This window comes from Plecotus auritus (assembly GCF_963455305.1).
Source record: "Plecotus auritus genome assembly, chromosome: 8".
NCBI classification, from domain to species: domain Eukaryota; kingdom Metazoa; phylum Chordata; class Mammalia; order Chiroptera; family Vespertilionidae; genus Plecotus; species Plecotus auritus.
In genome coordinates, this window is record NC_137782.1 from 164,614,223 (window position 1) to 164,632,218 (window position 17,996).

Genomic DNA, 17,996 nt, shown 5'->3' on the forward strand with positions numbered 1-17,996 from the left:
AAAGTGTGAGGTTGAGTGTAGGTGCACACAGAATCTTAGACCCGGAAGGGATCGTCAATGTCATTTAGTTCAACCTCCAACTCCGTGAAATCTTTCAGTCTTCCACTGCCCAACTGAGGGCACTACTTGGACACCTCAAGGTACAGGGAGCTCACTCCCCTCAAAGGGGCTCATCCTATAGAGCCCTGGCGCCCCGACCTTGGCCCTGTTGAGTGGGCGGCCTTCACTGGACCGCGGCACCTGGAGGGGGTGGCGGGTTGGGTGGGAGTTGCGGCGCGGATGGGCTGGCGCTGCTGTCCCCGGCCCCAGTGCTGAGGCAGGCAGAGTGCAGTGGGCTCTGGTGGAGGTCCGGAGAACTGCAGGGCGAAGGCTGCCGGGGGCTCCGTGGACTGCGGGGAGGGAGGCACTTGACACGGCCCGGGAGAGGAGGGGCCGCTGTCCCTGCGGCCAGTGCTGGATGCGGGGACCCAGCGCTGAGGCTGCGCCAGGTAGCAGAGTGCCCCGCGGGGGTGGGTAGGTGGCGGCTGCAGTACGGGCCCCAGTGGAGTGGCCCGGAGCCCGGCCGAGGCGCGGTGCTCAGGCTAAGCAGGGTCGGGGTGCTGAGGGTCCAGCCCTCTGCCTAGCAGCGTGCGGGTACCCCCCGCGGGGCCGCAGAGGCCAGGAAGTCGGACCGAGGGCGCTAGGACCGGCCGCGCGCCCAGGCCGCTCCCGCCGCGGCGCCCCAGGGCCCCCCAGTCGGCGCTGCCTCCCGGGCCGGCTCCGCAGCGCCGGGGCCCGGGCCAGCGCGGCCGCGGGGGGCAAGCAGCGGGCGGAGGCCTGGGCCCGCGGGCGGCCGGAGGGAGGGAAGAAGGAAGGCGGAGAGAAGTGGTGGGAGGGGGGGACCCGGCGGAGGAGGCGGAGAGAGGGAGCGCGACAGCGAGCGGAGGGAGGGAGCGAGCGAGGCAGGCAGGCAGGCGGGCCGGGAGGGAGGAAGGGCGCGCGGGCGGCGGCGGCGTCAAGACCAGAGGACGAACCGGGACGCGGCGCCACGGCACCAGGGCGCGCAGCCGGGCCGGCCTGACCCCACCGGCCACACGGTAATGAGCGCCGCTACTGGCGGTCCGGGCGGCCGGCCCGGAGGCGGGCGAGGAGGAGGGGAGGCCGGGTTGGGGGGCACGGTGGCGGGCAATGCCCGCTCGGGGCACGCTCCCGGACCCCAGCAACTCGGCGCCGGGCGCTCCGCGGGGCTAGGGCTGCGGGTGGAGACGGCAGACTGGGCTGGCTGGGGCGGTGTGGGGCGTTTGAGGGTTTGTTTATGTCACCGCGGGCTCGGCAGGCGCCCCCTCCCGTCCCGCCTGCTCCCGGCGCGGAGCCCCCTCCCCGCCCCCGCTCTGCTCCGGGCTCAAGTTCAAGTCTATACAATGCCGCGGGGAGGGGGTCCTCCACCGCTGGCCTCAGCCGCGGTGCCCCGCTCTGCTCTGCCGCAGGGTCTCGGGACCGCCACCCCCGCCTTCCGGCCCTGCCCCAACCCTGGAGCCCCACCTGGGGCCTGCGGCCGGGGCGCTAGAGGGAGCGGACCCCGACCCGGAATGATCAGCTCCCACCACGGCCCGCAGGGAGCGGAGGAAGGGGGCGGGGGGCCTGGCCCCGCGCAGGCTCCGCCGCGGCGGCAGAAAATGGCAGCCTGGCACGACCCGGCCCCCCGCCCCTCCCCCCGGTTCTCGGCCCTCCTCGGCCCGGCGGGATGGGGACACGGGAGGCCCCCCGGGGGCGGTTCGAGGGGTAATCAGGGGGCCGAGCCGGGGAACACTGCGCAGCGATCCTCCTTCGGCCACCTGTGGCTGGGGGTGTGGGTTGCCAGTGGAGCTGGGAGGGGCAACGGGGGTGGGGAGAGTGCCACTTGGGGGGCACACCTCCCTGTAGAAGGCTGGTCAATGCGCGGGAGGGGGGCACGTCGTGCCTGGCTCCTCCCTGCCCCCGCCGCGGGCAATGGGAGCCGGGGCGGCGGCAGTGGCAGCGGCGGTGGCGCCGCAGTGTGGGGGCGGGGCGGGGGCGGGCGAATATCCCGGGCCGGGAGGGGGGGCCGGAAAACGGGCGGTGGAAGCTTCGGGGTGGACCTGGAGCCATGCGGGTGGAGGCGTCTGGGGTCGCCCCCGGCAGCAGAAACACCCGCTCCGCACACACTAACACGCACGCGGACACACTCATGCACACGCACCCCCGCTGGGCCGGTGCAGACGTGTCCTTGAAAGCTTCGCATCTGCACAGTGAAGGACGAGGCCTCGCCGCGGCTGCAGATCGGGGTCTTCGGCCCCAGTCCCCACGCCCCCGGGAGTCCGGAGCTTCGGAGCCGAGGCGGCCCTGGTCCGTGTCCCGCCCTCACCCCGCTCCCCTCCCCCAGGCCGCCCTGCCCACCCTCCCCCTCGGCGCGGACCGAGCTGGCGTGGGTCCAGGGCCCGCCCCCTGCCCCCCCCCCCCCTACCTCCCCCAGCCCTTCATCGCTGGGGCCCGCCGTCCTCCGGCTGCCAAACTTCGTTTGGCTTTCCTGGAGCCTCCCTTCTTGGGGAACCCACTCCCTTCCCACCCCACCTCTGTTTTCCCCCTTCTCTCTTCATCCCCTCCGTCCTTCCGCCTCCTCTCTTCACTGCAAAGCCAGTTGAGAAGGTGTTGGCGCCTTAGGTGGGGAGTGGGGCCCGTCAGTTCTCCGGGGCTCCCTTCCCAGCCCCCGAAGGGAGCCCCCGGTGACTGCACCTTGACCTAAGATGGCGTCCTGGAACCCGCTGGGCAGCTCGGGCTGCGCAGGCCAGAGGGAGGCCCTGGCCCAGAACCCCACCACTCGGCCCTCCTGCCCCCAAACCAGAGGGGGACCGGAGCCCGCCGGAGAAGCGCCCTCTGCCCTGTGACCCAGCTTGCCCCTCGCTGCCTTGCCCAGAGACTGCCATCAGCATCCCTGGGGGACTGTTCAGTCTTCAGGTTTCACCCTGGGCTGCCAGCGGCTGAACCGGCCTCCTGGGCTGGCGGCTGCGAAGGGATCCTGGGATCAGGTGCTGCGCCGCAGTTGTGCCTCCTCCCTCCCTGGCAGATGTGACAGCTGCAGCCAGGGAAGCTTTTTCTCCTTAAGCGTCGCTGAAGTGTGAGGACTGGCCTATGGGATTTGGGGGAGCCCAGCTGTCAGGCGGGCCCTCTTTGGGCTGCCCCCTCCGTTGGCGGGGCCATCTCCTGGTGGTTTGCAGCAGCTGCCTGAGCTTGGAAGCTTTGGTCTCTGCGTCAAAGTGGTCCCCCTCGGCCCCCAGGTCACGTTGAGACCCTGGTTGGGCTGTTTGACAGGCAGCTCTGTGAAAGTGTGAGCCTGTGTGCCGGTGTGTGTATGTGTGCCTATGTGCTGCAACCAGCAGGGGCCCCAGGCAAACTTGCCTGCCTCCCTTCGGGGCCCCACTTCTTTGGGCCCTGGGTCCCTCCCTAGCCTCTTGTCCAGCTCCTGGTGCCTGTCTTCAGCTACTTATCAGAGGCAGAGCTCCAGGCTCAGGCTGACGGAGGCTCTCTTTGCTCTCCTTCCCAGGCACCTGGGCCTGCCATAGGAGGCCAGCCTTAGAAAAGGTGAATTCCTTCTAGACTCAAGGAGTAAGTCCACGGTGCAAGGACCACTCCCCAGGCACTGGGGAAGCATAGGAGAGGACGACTGGCGGCGGCCATCTGTCAGGGGTCTAGGGACAGGATTCCTCCGTGGGGTGGAGGGTGGACTGGAGCTTAAAGGTCCATTCCAACTTTTAAATTCTATAGCTCTGATTCTCATGGTGGAATTTCAGACCCAGGAAAGCGGGCAGGGTGGTTTTTTGTTGTTGTTGTTTTTTTTCACTACACAATAGTAATCAAGAAAGGCTCCCCAGGAGAGGAGGTCTGTGAGAGAACATCCCCCCTCCCTGGGGGGATGGACCTTTGAAAGCAAAGGTGGTAGGAGGGGAAGGCACCCTGCAGGATACTGGCTTGTCACATCTGACTCCACAGCATGTCAAACTCGCGGCCGAGTTTGACATGCTTAGTGTAGAAGTTCAGCTTCCGGTTAAGATTCCAGACGTGCATGTCCTTCCCTGGGTTATGTGTAATTCTGTGTGTGTGCATAATTTCTGAGGTATCTTCCCAGGTCCAATTTAGAGTAAGCACTTGTGTCTCTTAGGAATGTTTTACTATCTCAGTCACCACATCGGTGCCGTTGGTCTTCTGTAAAAGCCTGGCAGGAAGCCAGGACAAGCTGGAAAACACTTGCCCAGGGTGACCTGGCCAGGAAGAAGGGGGAACTTAGACAGTGCCCTGCACAGCTCTCCTGGGCTGCTGCTATGCTCGTTTTCTCTCTTACCAGTTTGTGGTGTCCATGGGATAGGGACCTTGCCTCGGCTGCCTCTACGTTGCCCCACTGGAGCCTCCATGGGTGTCTGCTGAACGGCGGGGAAGCTTGCTGCACATCTGTTGTTAGTCCCTGTCCTCTCCTTAGTGGCAGAGGGTTTGGGGCCATGCTCTCTTCTGCTTGCTGTTGCTCCGCCTTCCCCAAATAGCCATCGCCTACTTTTAGGCTAGTTCCTTAGGCTCAAGTATATGCAAGGCTCCTTTTGCGGGGGGCAGGGACCAAATAAAAAGGGGGCTCTGAGAGCAGTTTTGCTGGTTCTCTAATGGGGTGAAAAAATGGACCACCCTCTCCCCATCCTTGGGACTGAAATCTTACCATCAGAATCCAAGCCTTGGAATTTAGGGTTGAAAGAGAACTTTGAGCCCTGAGAATACTTGGAGCTGGGTTGGGGGCTGTTTGCACTTGAGACTAGGCCCCCTTTCTTCCAGTGCTCCCCTGAGCCTGAGGCCAGCAGGCCAATTGTGAGCCTGTCACATGCTCCTTTCCCCCTGCACTTCCTGCTCCCTCCTCCTTGTGTGGGCTTGGGGTCCCTGACTTGGTGCCCATGTGCCCTTTCCCACCCCGTGCCCCACTGATGGTGAGTGCATCGCCGGCCTCTAGCTTGGGAACAGGCAATAGTTAGGGCCAAGGCATGGCCTGAGGAAATCTATTCTACTTCCCTTCCTTCTTCCCTTCCGGTATGTGATAGACAGTGGGGCCTGTCTGGAGCCTGCTTGCCCTTTGAGACCAGGCGTCTCTGGGCCTGTGCGAGTTGCTTTGCTGTTCTGCAGGGCTTCAGTAGTAAACGACCAGTAAGGTGCCAGATTCCTCTCCACTCAAAACCTGAGGGCTCGTTTTCAAGTCATTTCTGTCTTTGACTAATTTATTCCCTAAAACTACAAAACCTGAGATCCTTGCGGTGTGGGGGATATGTGTGTGTGGCCAAGCCTGCCTTCATTTGGCTAACTGCATGGGCAGGACAGGGTGTGGTACACATGGCCCTCTGTGCGTACTTTTGTGTACACATCTTTCTGTGTGTACTGTGTGCAGCCGAGTGGGCACAAATCCGACTTGCTTAGACATAAGCCTGTTTCAAGGCCACCGAAGTGAGGGCCGGGGAGTCAGAAGAAGCTGCGTTCTGACACTTCCCGGCTGCGGGATCGGGGGCCACTGACTTCATCTCCGCGTCCTCACCTGTACCAGGGAAATAAGACCAGGCTGTCCTCAGCGGTTGTGAGGATTGAGCAGATAATGTGCAGCGTGTAAGTGCGCGGTGTTAGCTGGCCGTGATTATTTTCGTTATGTGGGCAGCTTACGTGGACTGGCACGGCAGGAAGTGCCCTGAGAAGTCTTGTCCACCTTCCTGCCTCTTTTGCAAAATCTTGGACGGATGACAAAAATGCTGCTTCTGATTGAAAAATCTTCAGAGGTGGGCGGCTCCTCAGAGCCACTTAGCAATCTGCTCCTGAGTTTAACAAGTCGCATTGTCAACAGGTTGTCTTTGTATTCACCTGCAATCCCTCACACCGGCCGCTTCAGCTCTTTATTCTGATTCTGTTCTGAGTGCAGTATATTTGTTTCCAGAGACTTACTACGCATTTCCTGTGGGCAAGGCTGTGTGCTAGGCTTTGAGGGGACACAAAGTGAGTTTGAGATGTGCCCAGCTAATGACCACAGACCAAGGTCACAGCACAGGGAGAAATAAAGGACAGGCCACAACCAACTGAGGGGATCTGAGAGGACTTCTTGGAGGAGGTGGCATGTGAGATAGGCTTCAGCGGACAGAGGTGGGGCTTCCAGGCTGAGAGGATGAAGGTAGTTGGGAATGGGGTGGCGGGAGTGTGAGGGAGCCACTGGGGAGACAGAGCCTCAGGTGTGCTGGGAGCCAGGCTGAGGCCCTGTATTGATTTGGGGAGAGTGGGCCCTGTGCTCTGTAACTCCTATGTGGCCTGTGAAGAATCACGCTGAAGTGATCTGCTTGTGGTGGCTTTGCGGGAGAGGGTGGGGACAAGACAGAGGGAGGAAAGGGAGAGAGGGGAAGGGGCCAATGAGCTGTTGGTCTAGATACAGGGGTGGGCAAACTTTTTGACTCGAGGGCCACAATGGGTTCTTAAACTGGACCGGAGGGCCGGAACAAAAGCATGGATGGAGTGTTTGTGTGAACTAATATAAATTCAAAGTAAAGGAGCGGAGGGGAGAGCAAGAGAACCGGATAGAACAGCCGGATCCGGCCTGCGGGCCGTAGTTTGCCCACGGCTGGTCTAGAATCTTGATGCTTTCTTTATAGTCTGTAGACCTGAGCGTAAGAGCTCAGACTTGGAGAGAAACAGAGCAGGGTTTAGATTACACCAACCCCAGGGGTTGTGATTAAGGGGAACACCAGCCAGGGTAAGGTCTGCGTGCCAGTGATTGCATCATGGTGTCCATGTCCCACTTACATCCCCTCCCCCAGGTTGAGGTGCCCCAGCTTCCAGAATATTCCTGCAAGGGGCTGTGAATGGGGGTGCAGAACCTGACTCTGCCCTGCCCTCCCCCCTCCCTCCTTCATTCGCAGCAGAACTGAGCCCCCAACTCCAAGGGGATGTACCCTCTCCTGACAGCTGTGCCCCAGGTGTGGCTGCAGGTGCCTGGCAGCCCAGAACAAGGACAGCCAGTGGTCAGGGCCCGACAGGCCACATCTCCCTTGCTGATCACATCGCAGGCCTGTCTGGAGGACAGCGGCAGGGGGAGGAGGTGCGGAGGCCTGGGGCTTTCCTAGCCAAATCCCAGTGGGGAATGGAATATTTTAAACTGTAACTGAGCATCGCCCATCCCCATCCTGCTGTGGTCCCCTCTGACCCCTACTGCTTCCCAGCCTATTTGCATCTACTACCAGGTTCCTATTTTCTCTTTGCGGTCATGGCCCTGCTCATTGTCATCCCTATCGATCTTCCCTCTCTGTTTCAAATGTCAGGGTCATTTTTAATTCTGGGCCAGTTGTTAGCTGTCCTGTCTGGGTGCTCAGAGGGGATAGAGGACCATCTCAAACAACTAGTAACTGGAGAGCTGGAACTTGGGCGTCCTGACTCCTGTGCTCTTACTGTTGTGTTACTGTGTACGTGGGTCAGGGGGTCGGCGCCGAAGATACTCTAGACCTAATAGATCAGCTAGATCCCAGTGTTCCAGTGGTCCTCACTTGAAAAGGTTAACAGATGCTTAGAAGGGATATTATGGGGTAGTAGGGTCAGATCTGTGGGTTGCATGTGAGCCCAGGCATAGTGACTGTCCGGGAACGCCCACATTGGGGGACCTGGCAACAAGCTTCCCCACAAAGGTTCCCCAGAGGACCCAGGGAGGAACAGGTGAGGATGCTCGGGCCTGTGCCAGGGGTGGGATCCTCCAACGGCCCGGCAAGCAGAACCTGTTGGGAAGGGCCCTCTTGAAGGAATGGTCCTGTGTGATTAGAATTATAGATTCTGAAAGGGTAAATACATTTATGGATAAAGGGGGATCTGTTTAGATTCCCCAAAGCCTTTGAAATGGGGTAGTAAGCATGTCTATTCTGACGGGAAGATGTCCATGATATGGGGTTGGATTACCCCAAAAAACTATATGCAGAGTATAATCTTGTTTTCGTAAATCTTTAAGTATATACAAATCTATACATTTGTAGGCTGTACATACATAGAAAAAGTCATCTCCAGGGGGACACAGCAAACCTGTCAGCAAAGACTTTGCCTTTTTACTTTGTATACTTTATATACTTTGTAACCTTTGAAAAACTGTAAATGCACACGTGTTACTCTGTTAATGACAATAACAAAAATAAAGTCACATTTCTTAAAGCTTCTGGATAAGAACATGAAAAAAATTTGAGTCACCCCAGGGCTGGAAGGATGGATTCTCTCTGTGATGGATAAAAAACTGGCTTGGAGACTGGCAGCCAGGGTAGGGTTACTCAGGTACTTGTCTTCTCGGGGAAGGTTGCAGGGAGAAGTAGTGCAGGCACCGAGGCCTCCAAGCGAAGGCCTGGGCTTGGAGGGACTGGGCGAGAGTGGCCAGCAGGCAGCTGGCTGCACCTGGGTACATACCAGGGCAGCGGACCAAGTTAGTTTTATAGGACGGTGACTTGAAACTCTCCGTTCTGATCCAGGATGGGAAACAAATCATTGAGGATCTTCCCAAAAGGCTTAAATCTATGGTTCCCTGGAAACCAAAGGTATGACCAGGGCCCGGGCCAGGTGTGGAGCATAGGCTGACGGATGGAGGGCCAAATGGGGTTTCAGGAGGCTCCACCCGGGAGTAGAAGGGATGCCTGGGGAACTCATCGGGCATGTGGGCTCAAGCTGTACCCGGCTCTGGGATCTGGAGCCATGAGCCGGTGGTAGAGACCCAGGTGACAGGGTGGAGAGGTGAGGAGGGACAGATAGTAATTCCTCTGCCTGTTGATTGGCAACAACATCCACCTCCCCTGTCCACAGTCCCCTCCCCCAGCCCAGTCCCCACCCGTGAGTACTCTCTAGGAGCTTGCTTTCCCCTCTGAGGCTGCCCCTGTTGAATATGACATGAGGAAGGGTATATATAATTATTTGGCCCTGCCCTGGAATAAGGTAGGAAGATAAATAAAAGGACAGTAGCATGGAAGCAAGCCCAGAGCTGGCCCCTCTGTGGCCCTCCCCACTACTAATCAGTTATTTGGAGACAAACATCTTTGAGCTGCAGGTTTTCCATCAAGGATAAGAAGAGTATCCACATCTTACCTGAATCAAATGAAATATGTTAGGAAAACATCCAGCACTTTGCCTGACACATAGTAGGTGTTCTGGAAGTTTGAGTTCCTTTTCTTTCAATGGGGTCATGACAGGACTGCACGAGGGTGACTTTAGGGACTACGTGTGATGGCCCCCATGAAGGCCCCTGTGCACTATAAAAGCCTACAAATGTTGCCTGTCATTTCCCTCACTCTTGAGGAGTCTTGGAGCCTCCATTCCCGCCTCCGTAAAGCCAGGGTTTGGCTGGTTGATCTGAGTCCCCCAGCCCTGGCCATCGGATCTTGGGCCTTCAGTCTTGATGTACTTCATCAGTCTCTCACTGGGGACCCAGCAGGTCCCCCAAGCCCTCTCCCTCCCTGCCCTCTGTTCTCTTTGGGCCCAGAGCCAACAGTGGCTTCTCCTCTGGTTCTGGGCCTGCTGGCAGGGCTGGCTCTGCCCCCTGGCCTAGAGGCATGGGAGGGTCCAGACCACAGCTGGCAGCTGGCAACACGGCACCGGTTCCTAAGGGTTTTGTTTCCAGCAACAATGTGGTGCTTGCTGCCATCCTGTCAGGCTGGTGGGTCCCAGCCCAACACTGGGGGCCTGAGGGCCTGCCTGGTGCTGGAAGCTCCCCTGGGAAGCCCAGTGGGGCTGGGCCGTTGCTCTGCATTTTCTTCCGTCAACACCCTCCACGCAGCCTGGACTCAGCTGGTGAGATGCAAGGCCCCGAGTTGGCAGGCCTGGCAGCTCTCAGGTTTTCTCTTGCAAGGTCCCTTGCTTCAAACCCACAAATAAAGGTCTTCTTTTACTGAAGACCTACTATGTGCCAGGCACTGGCTACAAAGATGAAAGGGACTAGTTGGTCCTCAAGGAGCCCACAGCAGAGGCGAGAGTCTGGAGAGGGCAACCATTACATCATTGGTGGGTGGAGAGATCCGGCAGCATGTGGGAGGGGAGGGATGGGGGGGGGGGGCACTCTGAGAAGGGACATCTCATTCAGGGCGAAGGGAGGTCCGGAAAGGCTTTCTAAAGGAGGTGACGCTTGGGTGGAGTCTTGAAGGGTGGGGAGCAGTTAGCGAGGTGGCCAAGAGCATTTTCTGACCTGATGTGGCCAGAGTAATGGCCTTTGAGGAATGATGGGATGTGAGGCTGGAGGGCTGGCCCAGAGCTGGACCATGGAAGGTTGGGATGTTACCCATTGATAGGTGTCGGGCTTGGAGAAAATGCTCATATTTGTATCTTAGGTCATCCTGGGGCATCAAGGAAGAGAAATTGGGCAGGTAAAGATGGGGCCAGGGAACCCAGGCAGAAGGCTGGTGCAGGAAGTCCAGGGAGCAACAGTGTGGGCATGGAGGAGGGGTGCTCTGTGAGGCATATAGGAAGCAGAGCTGTAGGAACAGCTGGGGGTGGCGGGGTACAGTGAGTCAGGGGGAGTGGAGTGTGGAGTTGAAGGCAGTGAGGGTTTGCCCAGGGAGCCTGGTTTGTGGCCCACCAGCTTTTGGGCGGAGATGCCATCCACGGTGAGGATACAAGATGGGGAAAGTCTCGAGAACCTGGGAGTGCTTCACGTGGGAGGAGGGAGTGGGGTGGAGACTTGAGGGCAGTAAGGTTTGCCCATGGAGCCTGGGTTTGGCCAGGCTGGCAGCAGGAGAGAGCCTGTCCCCAGGCCTGGAGGTGGAGGCCAGGGAGGGGCAGGGTCCAGCGTGATGGCTTAGAAAGACAGGCACATTTTGTTCCATAACTGGAAGCAACCCGTGGAGATTTCTGAGCAGGGAAGTGACTTAAGCAGGCGTTTGTTCCATGTGCATGAGAGGTGCTGATGATTTGGGGCCCTGAGCTGGGGCCTCTCAGGGGCTCCCCGCAATGAGGAGCAAGGCTAGACCCTCACCTGCATGACCTGGGGTACGTCCTGTCACCCTCTGAGAATGGTATGTGAATTACCATGGACGTCCACCTTCCATTGATAGGCAGGTCCACTGAGATAGGTGGGGATAAGCTGAGGGCAGCAGTTTGGGTAAGCAAACAGAAAAGAAATAAACAAGACTGTTTCCCTAAAATAGAAATGAGTCTTTTGAGTGTCACAGGAAAGGCAGTTTCGAAAGAATTTCTAGAAAAATGGCTTGAGCCAGGTCAGCATCACTGGAACAAGAGGTAGCATGGCTCCTCAGCCCTGTCCCCTCCCAAGTGCATCCTTGGGCAGATCACTTAGCCTCTCTTAGCCTCAGTTTTCCCATCTGCAAAGTGGAGATAACCTCGCAGGCTGGTGTCTTTGCTTGTTTGCTTGTTTCAAACACTGCTTCTTGCACTAAACCTGGATATTTTATGTCACTCGTTTAAAAGAATCCTTATGCGCCAGGGCCAGTTTGTCTCAGTGGATAGAGCGTCGGCCTGCAGACTGGGGGGTCCTGGGTTCGATTCTGGTCAGGGGCATGTACATTGGTTGCGGGCACATCCCCAGTGGGAGGTGTGCAGGAGGCAGCTGATCGATGTTTCTCTCTCATCGATGTTTCTAGCTCTCTGTCCCTCTCCCTTCCTCTCTGTACAAAATCAATAAAATATATTAAAAAAAAAAAAAAAAAGAATCCTTATGCAGTTGGCCTCACAGGTGTGTGAGGATTACAGTTCAGCCATGCATGCTCCCAGTCTGGCACTGAGGAGGCGCACACCCACACACCCCTTCTTTCTCTCACTGAGCTGCTTCTAGCTTTGCCTCCAGGGAGGCCTGGCCTGCCTGGCCCTCAGTCAGTGAGCTCCTCCTTCCTGGGGAGGTCCGTTTGTCAGGTTGCATTGACTCTTGTTCCCCAAACCGGATAACCCCCGTGTATTTCAATAGCATCGGCTAAGGTAAATGGGAATTAGGGGGGTCATTTCCTTTTTTGAATAAAGGGGGTGGTGTTTGCAGAGCTGCCCATCTATGGCTGTGTGGAGAGCAGAGGGAGAGGTGGGGAGGCTCTGAACCCTGTGGGCCTGGGTGGACCACAGCTGGTACCTTGCCCCATAGCTGGCTCAGTGTGCTGGAGAAAGGGGTACAGGGCCCCTGAGGGGTCTCAGAAATGAGCTTGGGGTCACCTTGGTCTGGACAGTGAAGCCAGCTTTCTCTGTGAGTGGGGCACATGTGGTGGCTATTGGGTTGTAGGGTGGCCCCTGCCACATGTAGCCACACCCCTGGGGAGACCTTTGAAGTATCTCTGCCTTCCAGAGGAGGCCTGGGGGGAAGCTGGCTTCTCAGCAGGGCGCTTGTGGTGGTGATGTTGGCAAGAAGGCCTGGGCCCGAGTCAGGCCGTCTCTGGGTGGGTGTGGGGTGGTGGGGACCACTGTCGATTTGAGTGTGGAAACCATTTCTCTGGTTTGCACAGACCTGCGCACATACCTGTTACAGGGCCAGCCCTCTGCAAGTTGGGCATATATGGACTGAGGGCGTGGGGGTATAATCAGATGAGATGTACAGCTTAATTAATCTGACATACCCTAATGGTATACATAATTGTGTTGCATGGTAATTAAGTGTAAATGGTAAGCAGTTCACATAAATGTTTTTGTAATTGGTATTAATTTTGCAAAGGCAAACTAAGTTTATGTGGTTCTTCTCTTCTTGCTCTGGTAGTTTTCTAGCACAGGCAATTCCTAGTCTTGGAGGAATTCTATTGCAAATGTTTGTTTATAGGGCAACGTTTTGTATTTTCTCTCAGAACAATGTTATGAATGGTTCTGAGGTTCCCAAGCCGGTTTCCAAATGCCTCTTTGGCCCATGCCGTAGGTGGAATGTGCGGCGCATGTGCGGGGAGGCCCTGCCTGGAATCCTCCCCTGGAGCCCGGAGCCTGAGCAGGAGAGGAGGAGAGGAGTGTGTGTGTGTTTGTGTGTGTTTGTATATGTATCTGTGTCTGTGGCTCTGCAAGCCCCTGTGGCCATGATGGCCCGTTAAGGGCTCTGATAAGGAGGTTACCCATTCTGGTGGCAAGGGGCCTTGGGCTGGGGAGTCAGAGGAGGCTCTGGGCATTAGCTAAGAGAGGGGACTCTGGGTCAGGCCACAGCAGCTGTTCCCAGGAGCGAGCAAGAGCCACTCCTGGGTGTGGTCTTAGCCGGAGTCTAGGTTTCCTAAGGACACTTCACTGGCCTTCTGCCCTGATTAATCACATCATACTTTTTTTTTTTTTAAAAAAAAAACACTGATGTTTAGATGTGCCAGGCACTGTGCTAAGCACTCAACTCAGATAGACTTCTGGGGTAGGGACCCACTCACCCCATTGTACAGATTGGGAAAGCAAGGTCCACTCTCCCCATTGTACAGATTGGGAAAGCAAGGTCCACTCTCCCCATTGTACAGATTGGGAAAGCAAGGTCCACTCTCCCCATTGTACAGATTGGGAAAGCAAGGTCCACTCTCCCCATTGTACAGATTGGGAAAGCAAGGTCCACTCTCCCCATTGTACAGATTGGGAAAGCAAGGTCCACTCTCCCCATTGTACAGATTGGGAAAGCAAGGTCCACTCACCCCATTGTACAGATTGGGAAAGCAAGGTCCACGTCTCTGAGTGGAGGAGCAAGGGCTTGAGTGGGGTCCAGTTGAACCTCCTTAGGGCTGAAGGGGTGGAAGAGCTGCACCAGGGCTGCGGGGCCAGGGGCTTGTGATTCTGGGACGTGCTGCCGAGTGCCCTGGGGCTCCTCGTCCTCCCCTGACCCCTCCACTTGGTTTGGTCGGGGCAGAGGGTGAGGAGAAAGGCAACCGGAGGGAATTCCGATGGCAGCAGACTCTTCCCTGCCTTGGTGGGCAGGGTGGGGCTGTGCTTCCACAGTGACTCCCGGGTCCTGGAGACCCTTTGGGGAACCTCCTAGTTCTGGCCTGGGCGTGGGTCAGCTGGGTGGTCCCTTGGTCAGGGAAGAGGGTGAAACGGTGCAGGTGGGGGAAGCATATGCGGGGATGGTGTGGGGAGAGAGTGGTCACAGGCTAGTCAGGGACTCAGCCTCCAAAGGCCTGGAGGGGTGGGAGCCAGCCCCCTTGCTTCCTGTGGTCCACTGGCCCCTGACCTAGGACCCTCATGACCCCCTTCCTGCTGGGACATCTGGGTGCTGGGGGCCTGCACACCCCACAGCAGGTGTACATCCTGGCCTGGGAAAGGTGAAGCGGGAGCCTAGGAACTCCTGGCCTAGGGCCTTTCCATTGGCACAGTGCCTTGGGGAACTCTACCAAGCGACCCCTAGAATGGGGGTTGTGGGCAGTCACTCTAGGCACCGCAGCACTGTGCTGGGGATGTTGCAGCTGCCTGGGAGTGATTTCACACAGTCCTCTCTGCCTCAAGGGTCACCCAGAATAGGGGCAATAGGGGCGGGGCAGGAGGGGGAGAAGCACTGAGCTTTAGGGGGTAGCAAGGTGTAAGACATGAACTCTAATCTCATCTGTTTGGGGAAACAGACACATCTACATACAAATGAAAAGCTAAATGACCACAGGACAGAGTTGATTAAAGTGCCCTGGGAGGGGGGGGCGTTTGAAGAGAAGTGATGGACGGGGGCGGGGGTTGCTAAAGGAAGGGGCAGGAGGGGACTGGTGAGCCCTATGGAGGAGAGAATGGTGTGAGTGTAGACACAAGTGTAGAAAGAGGGGATGTAAGCTGGGGACAGTGACTGGCCCGGAATGATGGGGTCATCTGGGAGAGGTGGGGGACAAGGTCTGAGCAATCTGCTGAGGCCATTGGGATAGGGGTGTGGGACCAGACCAGAGTTTAGATTTTACCGTGTTTGAACATCTTTGGCATCATAGTTCCCTCCCTTCTTTTAAAACGACAGTTTTATTGAAATATAATTTACATACCATACAATTCACTCATTTAAAGTGTGCAATTTGATGGTTTTTAGCACCTTCACAGAGTTGTGTAACCATCACCACAATCAATTAGAACATTTTCATCAGGCATCCTGGGTTTTGATTGAGGAAGCTGTGTGCAGGGAATCTTGCTGAAAGGCTTGGGTGCAGGTAGAGACTCCAGAGGCAGGAAGGCCCGATGCAGAATAACTGCCAAGCTCTAGACCTGCAGTGCAAAGGGCCTGGAGGGAGCGGCAGAATAGAGGCCGGATGATCAGGTGTCCGATGGAGGATGGGGACTGAGGGGTAGTGGGACCTTAGTTCTCTCTAGAGTTTGGGGCTTTGGCAGCTGAGGGGAGGGTGATGCTGCTTCCACACAGAGAGAAGCCAGAAGAGACTTGAGGCATCCGTTTCTAGGAGAGTAGGATTTTAGGTGACTGCAAGTCACCCAGGTGGAGATGTCCAGAAACTAAAGATGGAGGTGTTGCAGAAGGAGGTCTGCATTAATTTCAGCCCACATAGCTCCGCAGAGGAGAATTTAGGGTACAGCTGAAGGCAGAGTGTGACGCGTGAGGGGCACCCACTGTGCAGTTGTGGGAGCAAGACTGAAGCCAGCCCGGAAGACAGAGCAGAGGAGCCCGACAGGTGGGAGAGAGCCAACAGCCTGGAGCCAAGTGGAGTCCGGGCGGGAGAGAGCCAGAGACTCCCAGAGACTCCGCTTGCTTGTGAACTTCCGGGAGCAGGGGTCTCTTCACCCCCGTGCCCAGCTCCTCAGTGGCACTCCATGCGTGATTGCTGAGTGAGTGCTTGAAGCAGGCAGTGATTATCTGGCAAGGATGCTGAATTGAGCTCAAGGACCTTGCGGATGGAAAAAGGCCATTTGAAGCTGTGGGTGACTGTATCAGTCAGGGTGCATTCAGGAGACGGAAACCACATGGCGATTTGAACAGGAAAAGTTTAATATAAAGACTCATTAACTATAACAGGCAGTTGGTGTAAGAGCGATGGGCTGGTAAGAAGTAAAAAGAATGCCAAAGAATATAGAAGTGGCATATATGAGAACAGCCGCTACCCCCCGGGTTGCCAGGGAGTGCCCAAGGAAGAGGCCCTCCCCCCGGCCTGAGAGCCTGACCTTAATGGAGAGCACATAGCCATGGCTGCCTGGATGACAGGGAAGGCACTGTGGTGCCATGTTGGCTGAACTTACTGGAAACCTGTCCTCTGGAACTCACTGGAAATCCATCCTTTTGGGTCCCAAGGAAAGTTGTTCATGAGGAAGTATGTCGCTGCAGCACACTGCTACTAAACTACCCAAGGCGGGTGGTTGGGTGACAGGCTGGCCTCTGCTGTCACACTGCAAGAGCCAGGTGCTGGAGAAGCCGTGTGTGACACAGGAGCCTGGTGCTGGAGAAGCTGTGTGTGACACAGGAGCCTGGCTCTGGAGAAGCTGTGTGTGACACAGGAGCCTGGTGCTGGAGAAGCTGTGTGTGACACAGGAGCCTGTCTCTGGAGAAGCTGTGTGACACAGGAGCCTGGTGCTGGAGAAGCTGTGAGTGACACAGGAGCCTGGTGCTGGAGAAGCCGTGTGTGACACAGGAGCCTGTCTCTGGAGAAGCTGTGTGTGACACAGGAGCCTGTCTCTGGAGAAGCTGTGTGTGGCACAGGAGCCTGTCTCTGGAGAAGCTGTGTGTGACACAGGAGCCTGGCTCTGGAGAAGCTGTGTGTGACACAGGAGCCTGTCTCTGGAGAAGCTGTGTGTGGCACAGGAGCCTGGTGCTGGAGAAGCCGTGTGTGACACAGGAGCCTGGTGCTGGAGAAGCTGTGTGTGACACAGGAGCCTGTCTCTGGAGAAGCTGTGTGTGGCACAGGAGCCTGGTGCTGGAGAAGCTGTGTGTGACACAGGAGCCTGTCTCTGGAGAAGCTGTGTGTGGCACAGGAGCCTGGTGCTGGAGAAGCCGTGCGTGACACAGGAGCCTGGTGCTGGAGAAGCTGTGTGTGGCACAGGAGCCTGTCTCTGGAGAAGCTGTGTGTGACACAGGAGCCTGGTGCTGGAGAAGCTGTGTGACACAGGAGCCTGGTGCTGGAGAAGCTGTGTGACACAGGAGCCTGTCTCTGGAGAAGCTGTGTGACACAGGAGCCTGGTGCTGGAGAAGCTGTGTGTGACACAGGAGCCTGTCTCTGGAGAAGCCATGTGTGACACAGGAGCCTGGTGCTGGAGAAGCTGTGTGTGACACAGGAGCCTGGTGCTGGAGAAGCTGTGTGGCACAGGAGCCTGGTGCTGGAGAAGCCGTGTGTGACACAGGAGCCTGGTGCTGGAGAAGCTGTGTGTGACACAGGAGCCTGGTGCTGGAGAAGCTGTGTGACACAGGAGCCTGTCTCTGGAGAAGCTGTGTGTGGCACAGGAGCCTGGTGCTGGAGAAGCTGTGTGGCACAGGAGCCTGGTGCTGGAGAAGCTGTGTGTGGCACAGGAGCCTGGCTCTGGAGAAGCTGTGTGTGACACAGGAGCCTGGTGCTGGAGAAGCACCCTCACTGCAGGAGCTGGGCACTGGGCATTGCATGGTACAGGAACCTGGTGCTGGAGAAGCTGCGACAGGACAGGCCTGGGCACTGGGGAGGCCACCGAGGCAGCAGAATCTGGCTCCTGAAGAGGTTGTATGCAGTGAAGGTCCCCTCCAAGAGAACACACTGGATCTGGATAAAGTTCCCTCTGCTGCCAGTTTCATGTGCCAGCTGGCAGAGGAGAAATCTGCACAGGGCCTGTCTGTGTTCACAGAGCAGGCAATGAAGGGTGAATAAATAATCTGGTACAGCCTGCTTTGGCACACAGCTTCCATTGCACCTTTTTACACACATGTGAGCTCCCCTGTGACTACAAAGCAGCTATATTTCTACCTGTCAACACACAGCTATTCTTACTGAAGGACACTTTAACTTCCTTTTCCCTAAATGAGGAGTCTCACCAATCATTATGTCAATCTCTGTCTACATGAATAACTTCTCAAATTCAGCCACAGCCCCACCGAATATTCTACCTAGACTCAATTATAGACTTAACTTCCAACAACATATATAAAATAATTGGAAGAAGGAGGAAAAAGAAAACAG

General features: G+C 57.0%; 1 protein-coding gene across 4 annotated transcripts in view; it reads left to right on the plus strand.

Annotated features, from left to right (window-relative positions):
- Positions 1-351: 351 nt before the first annotated feature.
- DNMT3A (DNA methyltransferase 3 alpha) overlaps positions 352-17,996 on the plus strand; it is a 99,561-nt gene continuing 81,916 nt past the window's right edge. For 2 of the 4 annotated variants that reach the window (XM_080684458.1, XM_080684460.1), the window contains exon 1: positions 352-488. The gene's annotated coding sequence lies outside the window, so the exon portion shown is untranslated. Of the gene's footprint in view, positions 489-921; positions 1,077-17,996 lie in introns of those variants that run through there. The other 2 variants (XM_080684459.1, XM_080684457.1) reach the window with 2 other exon arrangements.